This window comes from Molossus molossus, unplaced genomic scaffold (genome assembly GCF_014108415.1).
Source record: "Molossus molossus isolate mMolMol1 unplaced genomic scaffold, mMolMol1.p scaffold_m16_p_5, whole genome shotgun sequence".
NCBI classification, from domain to species: domain Eukaryota; kingdom Metazoa; phylum Chordata; class Mammalia; order Chiroptera; family Molossidae; genus Molossus; species Molossus molossus.
In genome coordinates this window covers 17,307,730-17,321,224 of record NW_023425388.1, presented here as the reverse complement: position 1 = coordinate 17,321,224, position 13,495 = coordinate 17,307,730, and positions in this window count along the sequence as shown.

Genomic DNA, 13,495 nt, shown 5'->3' with positions numbered 1-13,495 from the left:
TATCAATAATTGAATCAACAAACAAAATGAGCAAGCAGAATAAGAACAGACTCATAGATACAGAGAACTTTTTCTTGGTTGCCAGATGGGTGGGGATTGGGGAGATGGGTCAAAAAGATGATGAAATTAAGAAGTACAAATTGGTTGTTAGACTAATAAACCTCAAAGTGAAGGGGGGAGAGAGGGCAGGATGAGATAAAACAGAGAACATTCTGTGCATATATGCATAACCACTGGATACCAACAATAGTGTGAGGAAGGCAGGAGTGGGGTGGGACTGGAGAGGAGGGGGTCACTGGGAATAAAATTGGGGAAACATCTGTAATACATTCAACAATAAAGATGAGTAAAATTAATAAAATAAGATAAAAGTATACAGGATGGGAGATGTTGGGACAGCCATCTTTGATAGCCAGAATCTTCTACAGTCAACCCTCAACCTCAAAATTGTGCCATCTCTCCCATATGAACAACACCCACATCCCCTCCTTCATTATAACCATTACAGCTTAGTTGACAGTTGGGAATTTAACTAAGATTCTAGGTATGATTGAAGCTACACAGGGAAGTATAGTGGGTACAGATCTTCTTTACCAGTTTTCTCTATCTGTGAACTTGTGCATTGAAGAAAAAGTTATTTTGCTGTTCCTCCACCCTGTGACCAAAACAGCTGTAGGACAGGAATAGTAAGCACTGTAGATGTTCCCAGTTTAAAAGGGGGAACTCAGGAGGCATATAGAAGCCACTAGTCCATAGTGATCCTGAAATCAATTTGGGCATTCACTCTCATTCAGGTTCAGCTGTAGTGTCTTAGAATTGTTCTCCCTGGCTTTGAAATTTGCCTTCTAGGATTCTGGTTACACAATCTGAGTTATCCTTTCCTTTCAACAAGCATTAACACGTGCATATCTGGATGGTTTTTTCAGCATTCTTTCTGCTTAGAAGTTTGAAGATCAAAAATACTCTTTATTTACTTTTCAATATTTTCATTTATTTGCTTTATACAGAATGTGTTTACTGATAATGCACTGCGCTGATAACCACTTTTAAGTTTTTGTTACAAACACCTTTTTACAATCTTTTACAAACACTTCTGTATGGACATTACAAAATGTGTACGGGGTCTATCCACCGAGGGGACGCTAGGACGATAAGCCATTTTCTTTTCTTTTTATTACTTTTTGCTTATTTTTTATTACATTAATACCCTTTTAATTGACAGTGTTCATTTTCTTTTTAGTACAAGCTGATGTAATCCCTTTATCAAAAACATAAGCCAGTCAAAGAAAGACAAGTATCACATGATCTCACTTATAGGAGGAATCTAATGAACAAAATAAAATGATGGACAAAATAGATACAGAGACACGGAAGCAAGAAACAGACTCAAGAATTTCAGAGGGAAGGGACGGGGGTGAGGGAGTGGAGGGTGGGTAGAGATCAACCAAAGAATTTATATGCATATATGCATGACCAATGGACACAGACAATAGTATGGTGAAGGCCTGTGTGGGGGATGAGAGCAAATTAAAGTGGGTCAGTGGGGGGAAAAGGAGGACATCTGTAATAGTCTCAACAATAAAGATACTTTTTTTGTTTCTTTTAAAGAAAGGGTATATTTCAATGTGTAAATTACTGCATAGACAAGACTCACACCCTCAAATCTCATCAAAATAATCCCCTATCGATTTCCTCTCCCAGTGGTACTACTGTGAGGCAAAATCTTTAAGGATTTTAGAAACCCCTTTACTTAACAGAGAAGACCTATGAGATACCTCATTAAGGTCTTTAATAGGAATTTCGTCTGTTTGAAAGGTTCTGTGAGATATCATCTTAGATCTTTTATTATTATTATTATTGATATTTAGAGAGTGAGGAAGGGAGAGGGAAAGAGAGAGAGAAACATTGATGAGAGAGAACATCTATTGGCTGCCTCCTGCATGCCCCCCACTGGGGATCAGGCCCACAACCTGGGCATGTGCCCTGACCGGAAATCAAACCGGTGACCTCTTGGTGCATGGGTTAACGCTCAACCACTGAGCCACACCGGCCGGGCTCATCTTAGATCTTTTAAGGTGTTAACATAGTATGTTACAGTTTTACCATGGATTTAATCTTTGTGTGGAAGCTATTTATTAATTTGAGAAGAACTTCCCATCTGAAAAAGCTGGCAACAAGATGCAGTTTCATTTTTAAATTCTATAAACTCTTTTTACACATTTAATAGTTTATTCTTCATATTATACCTCTTCTCTTTCATTTTACGTAAAAGTAGAGATAAAAGGCCAAGTGATTTCTTTGACAATTTGCCTGGAGATCTCCTACACTGGTGATTGAGTTTTTAGATATGTTCTTTACTTTGCACATTAATTCAAGCAAGAGCGTTGCCAAATTTTCGGGCACTATATGGTTCCTAAGTGCCCCTTTCCTCTGGTTTCCAATGCCATTTCCCTCGATCTCTTTCAGCTGTTACCAAAGACTTTTCTAGGACAGTTGACTTTTTTAGTGTAATCCTAGAAATCACTTAGTCTTTCTTTAAGAGGAATCTGAGGGCTCAAATAAAATTTTTGCCAAATTTAGCTTAAGGAAGGAATTACTAGCAGTTTCATAATTGCCTCCGATTATTTACAAGTGCATGCCAAATTACACTAAATTTCTCATCTTAAAACAATCATCATATTATGCTTGCATAAGAAAAAAGCAGAAGGAACTTCCATCTGATCAGGGATATCAGAAGCTACACCTGAGAGACCTCAGTTCCGAACAAAGGAATCATGCGAAGGCATGTTTACTCACATGTCTCGGGATTGATTTTGGCAGTGATAAGAACTCCCACTGGCTTATCAGTCAGAATGCTACTTCACACATCCTGGCCTTTTGTATAGCTTGGCAGTCTTGGACTTCTTTCATTGACATTTAGGGCTCCTTAGGTCTCCAGTGTCTTTTGTATAAACCAGCCTCAGATATAACAACCGGTGGCATCTGCCATAATCAAAAGCCCACCACCCAGATGTAACAGAAGAAATATAGACCCCCTCATCCTTTGATTGGAAAAGTATCAAAGTTATGTGGTAAAAAGAACATTGTGATGGGAGAAATTCTTATGGTCATCTATAGAGCATATAGTCTACCACACCTGCCCTGCTCCAATTCTATGTCTTCTCACAGGGATTGTATCATTTAAGCAAAAGGGCAGCAGAAATTATTGTGTATTGACTATGTATTGGGGAAAATATTTTCTTTGTTTTGCAGCATTATATTTATTGTTATTTATAATTGATCAGTAGTTTAAAAGTTCAAAGAACATTTGGTATTATACAACATAGAATGCCAAACACCAGGTGCATTTCAGTATTGTTTCTGAATTCACTGTCTTTGATACTGTTGATCAAAGCAAAATTCTTCTGATCTTAGGAGATGTGATGGTCGATTTTATGTGTCAGCTTGGCTGAGCCATGGAGGGTCAGGACATTTGGTGAAGCATTGTTCAGGTGTGTCTCAGAGGGCGCTTCTCAATGAGATTAACATTTGAATTTGTACACTGAGTAGAGTGGATTGCCCTGTCTAATGTGGGTGGGCCTCTCTCAGTAATTTGAATACCAGAAAACAAAAAGACTGAGGAACATTTTGTCATGAGCTGGAATATCAGTTTTCTCTTGTCCTTGGACTATAACTCACACCTTTGACTCTCTTGAATTTAAATCATTGTCCCTCCTGAGTCTCCAGCTTATAGACTGTAGCCTGGGAATTCTCAGACGCTACAGTCAGGTGAATAAATATTTTATAATAAATATTTCTCTAAATATATAACTATATAGTAAAGATATAGATGATAGAGATAGAGACAGAGAGAGAGACGGAGATGAAGACAGAGACAGAGACAGAGACAGAGACAGAGATAGAGATAGAGAGAGAGAGAGAGAGAGAGAGAGAGAGAGAGATTTCCTGTTGGTTCTTTTATCTCAATAACACTGACTAATACAGCAGAATTCTATAATTCTGGAAGGAAAAATAGAATCTGTTAAAAAATGAATTATACTAATCGTAATTTTAATTCACAAAGAAAGATAGTCATCATATTTTTAACTGCCTTAAGGGAAATGAAACTCAGCCTTATGGAAATTGAAAATATTTTATTCCTCTCACTGTAGAACACTTTCTTTAAAATCTATAATAGACTAAAATATATATTTTTTAATTATTGAAAACAGTGGTATACATTTTTTATTTTCTACCTTGGAAATGATGAATAAAATAACTTAAGGAGAAACGCTATGAATGTATGTGAGTTCACATTTGTGTGCATGCTGATGAGGGGTTTACTCCCTCTTGGGATACCGTTTTTCCCTCCAACCCTTTGAAATCCTGCTTTTTTTGGCTCAGGAAGAAGGAGCCTGGTTCTAGGAATGTAAGTTACAGGAACGTGTAGACAATCTTGTCAGGATAATAAGATTCAGGAAAGGAACAGGGTGAAGCCAAACCCTATGAGTATTTCCTCATCCATATAATTTGATTGTTATCTAAATCTTATAATGTTTTAAATTCACTCTATTAGATTTTCAAAAATAAAAACAGAAGAAAAACAGAAGATATGGACAAGACTAAGCAGAGGTATATTAGACAATTAAAGTTTTTCTCTTAGAAAAATATCTGGACATTTGTTATCTCAAAATGTCTGCTATCCAATGGCTGTGTTAATTTTACTACTTCATGTCTACAACACACAGACCACAGCATTTTACACAGATCTGTCAGAATTTTGGTAAAGAAACACAATTCTATATTTAGCCAATGAATCACGAGTCAAACATTTTGGTCATGCGTGAGAGCCCACATATCTTCCTCTAATGCAGTAACCCCACTTCACTAAAACAAACAAACTGTAGAAAGTCAAGCTCTACATATACTGAAAAAAATCAGCCTGCATCTGACACGAGTTATTTTCAGCAAGTAAGCATTTGAACATTTTCTACCTATAAAAAGTTCAGTGAGGGAAATTAAATTATTGACCCAGAGCACTTATTTTTAAATGGAAGAGTGAATTTACCTTTCCAACCATTAATCAAAAAGAAGTGGATAGAACTTTAAAAGAAATACAATTCCAGAGCAGACCCGAAGATTGAAGTTCTCCCAACCCTGCTCTCTGATGTTACATAAACATGGCCTTGCCTGCTTGTCTGTGTGTAGTTTGCCTGAGATCCCAGCTCCAGGAAACTTTGCTTTGGCAAAGCCATCATCATAAACGGTGTCAGTAGGAAATGTGATTCTTCATCTTCTCTCCAGATTATTTTGCTGCAACAATCCAGTGTCATATGAAGGCATATTTCATCTCATGGATGAGGAGTGAATGAGAAAGATTTCTCTCTCTTTCCCATATCAGAGCTCGGTAAAAAAAAAGAAAAGAAAGAAAAGAAAAGAAAGTGACAGAGACAGAGAAAAGAAAGAGAGATAAGAAGAAAAGGGGGAGGGAAAAGATGAAAAAAGAAATAATTTGAGAGGAGAAAGGTGAGGAGTAAATAAAAAATCAGAGAACTGAAGTATCTATAAAGCAGATATATGGGGAAAATTCACAATTTTGTAAGTATGGATTGTATTTTTAAATATAATTAAATGATATATGTTAAAGTTTTGAACATGAGCCAAAAAAATCTACAAGATAAAAAAAAAAAGAACAAATATGAAAGAAAATAGTCATATAAAACTCAAATAATAGAAGACTGATAGAATTCCTAGTTTTTAGTTCTTAAATTCAGTCAATTGTCCAGATTTTAATTGAAATACTACTGATTACTGTCTTTCTATCTCTACTTTAAACAAATGAAATATTTCATTTTTTCCTATTCATTCTCTATGTCTTGCCTTTTTCTCATTCTTTGTCTAGTTCTTGTGTTCTACTTCTCTTTCTCTTCTTTTTTCTCTTTTGATTAAATTATTCTCTTTTCCAATAAATATAAGAACAAGCATTAGACTTGGACAATGAGGAAGCCTAGAACATGATAGTGTATTAAGGCTGTGATGACAATCTTTTAAGATATACAGAATAGATAAAATTGTCCTAGTGAATAGTGTTATGATTAATTATAAAGAGATTCAGAATCCAATTTAAAAATAGGCAAAGGACCTGAGTAGACACTTGTTGAAAGAGGACATACAGATGGACAATAGACATGAAAAAATGCTCAATATCACTAATCATCAGAGAGAAACAAATTAAAACCACAGTGATCTCTGGCCAAGTGGCTCAGTTGGTTGGAGAGTCATCCTATACACCAAAAAAGTTGTGCGTTAATTTCCGATTACAGGAAATTTAAATATTTAAGGTTAGGGGTTCAGTTCCAGTTCAAGGTGTGTACAGGATGCAACTAATAGATGTTTCTCTCTAACACAGATGTTTCTCTCTTTCTCTCTCCCCCCCCCATCCCTGCTTCTCTCTGTCTAAAATCAATAAACATATTTTTGGGAGAGGATTAAAAGAAAACACACTGAGATATTACCACATACCTGCCAGAATGGCTACCATCAATAAATCAACAAACAACAAGTGCTGAAGAAGATGTGGAGAAAAAATAACCCTTATAAACTATTGGTTGAAATGCAGAATGGTACAAGCACTGTAGAAAACACTATGCAGTTTCCCCAAAAAATTAAAACTGAAATTTTCTTTTACCCAGTAATTCAACTTCTGGGACTATATTCTTAGAATCCTCAAACATAAATTTGAAATAATATATGTACCCTTAACACTTATGGTCATAGCAATTTTGTATACAATAGACAAGATCTGGAAACAGCCCAAGTGCCCACAAGTAGAGGAATGAATAAAAAGGCGGTGGTACATTTACACAATGGAATACTATGCAGCTGTAAAAAAGGAGCTCTTACTTTTTGCAATAGCATGGGTGAACCTGGAGATTATTATGCTAAGGGAAGTAAGCCAGAAAAAGAAAAATACCATATGATTTTACTTAAAAGTAGAATCTAATGAACAAAATAAAAACAGAAGCATGGATACATAGAACAGGCAGACAGCTGTCAGAAAGGAGGGAGAGGTGGGAACTGAATGAAAGGAGGTGAAGGGATTAGACAAATAACATATACATAACTCATAGACACCCACAATAGTGTGCAGAGGGAAGGAGGTGGGCAAAGGCGGGTGGGGAATGGGGACACTGTAGTAATGTAATCAATAAAAAATAAGATAGTGGTTTCATGAGCTGGGGTTCCATTTCCTCTTCTATTGTTAGGGCTAATTAAATGTGAAGCCCTGCTTTAACTGTGAGTAAAGTTAAACATTGCTATTGATTTAAAGTTTTCTATTTCTCCTCAATGAGTCAAATGAGTCTCCTGTCCTTATGTATTAATCAGGCAGAAGATCTTGTTTAATCAAAGTAATTTTAAAAATAAAGAATATAATCTATTAACCTGCTTAAAATTAAATTAAATTAAATTAAAAATCTCAAAAAACAGAGATTAGGATGATCAAATCAAAAACAAAGTTAGAGAAGCCATAATTTAGTTATAGTATTGTACTATAAACTCTGAATGGTATAATTAAATGCATCAGTAAATAGGACATCTTAAATTATTGATACAAAAATGAGAAAATTATACACATCAAATACTCACATAAATGCACGTTAGCGTTTTCAACTATATGCCATAAATATTTGCAAATAAATAAATATTGAAATTCTGTTGCCAGAGACACAATTCTTGACATTGTGTTTAAGGATTTGGGTATGTCTATTAGGATCTAAAATACTATAATACATTTGGTCTAATAAATGTAATGAGTAGAATGTAATACAAGAGATGAGAACAAGGTAATATCTATTTTTGAAAAGTTGTTTTGAAAGAATGAATAAGCTACTTAAAGTAGTATGTTACCATTGCATAAGGATCATGATAGAAGTAGAACAGAAAGGTAAATAAAATATTTAAATTATTAAATTTCACTGATTATCCTAATCATAACACAGCACCATTAGTTTCATCATAATATATTATATGTATGAAGTCAAAAATGTGCAGCTCAAATCCAGTTTTACTGTCAAAACCATCTTTCGTTGGAATTTTTACTACTTTTGAGCTAATGGGGTGTTACAGTGCTGTGGCCTTAACTGGCAGGCAAGAATGAGCAAGTTTCCCCACTGATTTTACAGTTTCTACAAAAGATATTACTGTGTTGATTCATTTATTTAAGTTAATCCATCTGGTTTTTGTTTTCTAGAGCGTGCCCATGGATTTATAAAAACAGAAAGAATTCTCTTGTTTCACTACTGTTCAAGAATTGCTTATGGTAGCCTTTGCTTTGATTCTAATGGCTATCTCATAACTTTCTAATAAATTACTTTGCTAAAGGTAGCCTGATCTGTTTCTGTGGATTGTAAACAAATAATTCAAAACAGACACAGACACTGATTACTACTTATCATTGATCTAAGGACTGCTGAAAGAGTTGTCACCATACTCTTTCTCTGTTTCTCTAGTTCTATATAAACAATTTGGAGAAATCAATGTAATGCTTTGCCTCAGGCATAAAATCAGATTAAAAAGAAAGCTGGTGGGAAAGTGAAAAATCTTTTTATCCCTTCTAAAATTATGATGATGAACAAACAATTAATTTTCTTGTCAAATTACTACACAGGACAGTTTCTATAAATCTATTCTTTTTATTGACATGAATTATCTTGTAGAATACAACAGTAAGCCACAACAGTGAGCTTTTGGAAGGGAAAGATAAATACCATGTAAGATTTGTACCTAATAGTCTCTCCTCAAGCCTTCAACACGTCTTCACCTATCTTCATTCCTAATCAGCAACCTTATTATTTTTTATTTCATTATGAAAATTAAAGGAAATAGAAGGGCATTATTATAAGCTCCTAGTAGTCCACTTACCTACTTACACATATCTGTCCCTATGTATTCTACCTTTTCTTCTGCTACTTCGGCTTGGTTGTCTACATTCATCCACTCATGTGTGAGATCTCAGATCACCTCATATTAAGACCATTTTTTTTTGCTGTACTTGTAGCATCAACTCCCCCTCTTTATTTATTTTTCCTAGCTGCAAGCATGTTAGTATTTCTGCCATCTTAAAAAAATAAAAATAAAATACAACATTCAATTTGCTTCATTTCCCCCTTTAATCACTAATATATTTTATTACATCCCTTTCCTGGAAATTGTTTCCTTTACTTGCTGTTTACAATTGCTTTACTTCAGTTCTCTCCTGAACCAACTCTGTTTAGGCTTTTGACCATACCACTCCACTGAAACTGTTTGTCCATGTCAATGGCACCAACGACCACCTGTTTCTAATATTTAAATGATCAGTTCTCCATCCTGTTCATTTGTAACTTATCAGCAGAATTGAGCACACATCATCAGTCTCTCCTTATCTATGCATTTTCTTCCCTCATCATAAGGACCACCCTCCTTTTTCTTTTTTTTTTTTCCTCACCCGAGGACATTTTTCCATTTTTTGTACAGATAGAGTAGGAGGGAGAGAGAGGAAGAGAGAGAGAGGGAAACATCGATGTGAAAGGGACACATCAAGTGGCTGCCACCCACATGACCAACCAGGGCCGGGGACAAACTGCAACTGAGGTACATGCCCTTAGCGGGAACCGAACCCGGGTCTCTCCAGACCGCAGGCGGATGCTCTAACCGCTGAGCAAAACCGGCCAGGGCCCACCCTCCTTTTTCAACAGCAACTCCTTTTAGTCTCTTATTTTTAATTACATACCACTGCTTTGACCCCTTTAAATTGAAATTCTCCAGGGCTGAGTCCTTGGATCCTTTATCTTGCCATATATATTATATTTTTATATCAATTCCTTTGTAGTTTTAAAATATAATGTATACCTAGATGATTCACAAACACATACCTCTTGTGTGGAACATGCCCAATGGCTTCTGTGCATTTGTACCCGAATGTCTCATAGACATACCAACTTAAAATGACAACTGCACTATAAACTTTCTTCCAAAACCTTCTTATTCTGCAGTAACTCATGTTCATTCTTACTCCTCAAAATATCAGAGATATAAATGACTTTCTTTTCTTTTTTATCCTCACCCAAGGACACTTTTTTTTTTTCTTTTATCTTCAGATAGAACGGAGGGAGAGAGGGAGGGAGAGAGAGAGAGAAACATCGACATGAAAGGGACACATCGAGTGGTGCCACCCACACGACCCCAACTGGGGCCAGGGACAAATTGCAACCGAGGTTCGTGCCCTTAGCAGGAAACAAACCCGGGTCTCTCCAGTCCCTGGGCCGATGTTCTAACCACTGACCCAAGTCGACCAGGGCATAATTAACTCCTATCTTCCTTTCACATTCCATATTTTATATTAGTGTGATAATACATCTGAAATAGTCCACATTTTCTTACTTCATCTGCTGTCAGCTAAGTCCAAGACAACAAAATGTCTATGTTATTTCAATAGTTTTCTAACTAGTGTTCTTACTTCTAATCACCTCTTTCTTTTCTCAACACAGTGACCATAGTAAACCTGTTAAGACATATATTGTGTCAGAAGTCAAAATTCGTAGTAAGTAATTATAAAATGGGATTCAATGTGCAGTATGATTATAAGGGGTACTTTTCACATACCGGTGGACAAGTGAGGAAAGAGCAGAATGGGCAGAGAGAGAAAATAAGGTGTGAGAAAGACACAGTGTCCAACAGCCAATCTGAGTAAGACCTTTAGACCTGGAAAGATCTTTTCTATTTGCTCCAAATTGTGCCAGGGTGAGCCTAGAGGGCCATTCCTATGGGCTGTACTTTGACAGAACACAAATGGGGCAAGAAAGCTCTCTGCAGCTGTGGAACTCTCTGAAGTATCTGAAAGGCAAATGTTGTCTGTCACCAGCACCTTAGCAGCTAGGGCAACAATACCTTCATTAAGTATAGTGTGGTCTGTACATCACAGTGCTCCCCACATCTGAACATGCCACATCCTTGCTCAAAACCAACCAATGATTTTCACTTCTTTCAGACTCAAAGCCATAGGATGTACAATGGCTTTTGATGGTTTACAAAATCTGGACCTGCCTTGAACCGCGCTATGCTCTGCCATGGTTCGCCAGGTCCTTCATGCCATTCCGATTGTATTGTCCTCTGTGCCCTTTTCAAATATGTCCAACACACTGCCTCTTATGGATTGAGAAATTCCTCTTCCCTCTCCCCTGATTGAACTGCTCTTCCATTTTCTCATGTCTTTCATGACTTTACTAATTGATTATGCAGATTTTATTAAAGATTATAATCACTCAATTTCAACTTTTTTAAATCATTTTTTATTTCTACACACACACACACACATACAATTTTGTGAATTGCATTCTTGTTATATTAGAATATAAACTCAAAGAGGGTACATGTTTCTGGTGTTTTTTCTAGTCATGAGACAATAATGATAATCACAAAGTCATTGTATGCTGAATATATGCTAAATTTAAAAAATACTATTACAAAAACTAGTCTAAAATATTATAAAATAAATGAAAATATAAAATGAGATTTTCTATATTCTTTGCAGAAGCTCATCCTTTCCACCAGTTCATCTAAATGAAGTAGTTTATTTGATGTATTAATACTTGATCACCTTTGTAATTTTATTAGCAAATACCATCATAAAATTTATTCATTGAATGATATTTTAAAATTCTTACTATGATAAAGGTACTTTGTAAGACATTGGAATTAATGGATATCATTGCCTGTCATGGTCATCAAGGACAGTATTTCTAATAAGAGATGGGGACGTGTATGTCATAAGGTCATAATACTGAGAAGTTTATAATTAGAGAACTTGGTTGACAGATAAATAAATGGATGGATGGAAAGATAGATGAAGAAACGGGTGGATGGATAGATTGATAGATAATGATATAAAGGAAATGGAAAGACAGGTGTGGTAGAAAATTTTTTCATTTGAGTTTTCACCATAAAATAATTAGATTTTCATGTTCCTGCAAAGTGAATAATAAACTAGTCATTCCTTAAAAATGAATAAATAATGGCTAGATAATGAAGACAAATGAAAAAGATTTCTATTAAACCATAAAAATCTAATTTTTAAATCTAAATACTAACCAAATATATGATTAGATTATATAATATGGATTTCTGGTTATAAATGGCAATTACTACTAGCCAATAGCAAAGATTATTCAAATGACTACTAAAAATTATGAATACCCAAAATAGAGAAAAACTCACCACATACATACACACACACACACTAAAGTTTGCATTTGATCTATGCTTAGATTCTAGAATACAGTTTAATTAACTATAAAATCTGTAAAACTTAAAAAAAAATTGTATGTTCTCTGTAGCTAAGCTTTTAAGGACAAAACAAAACAAGAAACTTGCAGGATGTAAAAAACCTTACTCTCTCCCAATTTGCTACTTTTAAATCGGAGACTTCAGTGCTAAAGCACTCTAAAAAACATTATATACCTATCACTCAGATATGTGGGAGCTTCTTTTTGAAGTAGCTAGACTATGTTGAGCTCACTTCCAATGGCAAATTGCTGTGTATGGCGCTCTCATCTCTGGTACTGGGAAGAAAATTGTGTAGCTCTTTGCTGACTGAACAAGTGTTAATATGCTGATACAAGACTGGCCTTGCTGGTGAGTAAGGTGACCTGGATGATCACACATAAGGAGGACAAGCAGTCACTAAATCGACTCTCACTCCATAAATATGTCACCTGTTAAATTATGATCATTTAGCCCTGGCCAGTTTGGCTCAGTGGTTGAGCATCGGCCTGTGGACCGGAGAGTCCTGGGTTCAGTTCCCGTTAAGGGCACATACCACGGGGGGAGGGATTATGATCATTTATTTACATTTTAATTGACATTCGAAAAGCAAAGGTAACTAGAATCTCCATTAGAAAAAAAATAATTTTTTTGTTTTCCCTTTGCTTTATGGGTAAAGTTACCTAGACATAAAGTGGAAGCATGCAGGGGTAGAAGGGATTTAAGTTGTACTGATTGAAAGCATAGGATCTGGTGGAAGAAAAAGCTGTGGTACATTTACACAATGGAGTGCTATGCAGCTGTAAGAAAGAAAGATCTCTTATCCTGTGAGATGACATGGAGGGACCTGGAGAGTATTGCTATGTGAAATAAACCAATCAGATAAAGACAAGTACCACCTCATCTCACTTACTTGTGGAATATAATGAACCAAATAAGCTGACGAACAAAATAGATCCAGAGACATGGACATAGGGAACGGACTGATGAACCTCAGAGGGAAGGGGTATGGGGGATCAGGAAGAGATAAACCAAAGAACTTACATGCATACGTGTATAACCAATGGACCTAGACAACAGTGTGGTGAAGGCACTGGGGCAGGAGGGGAGAGGAAGGTATCAATGGGGGAAAAAAGGAGAAACATTTGTAATACTTTCAACAATAAAGATACATTTAAAATAAATAAAATAAAAGCATAGGACATGGAGAAAGACA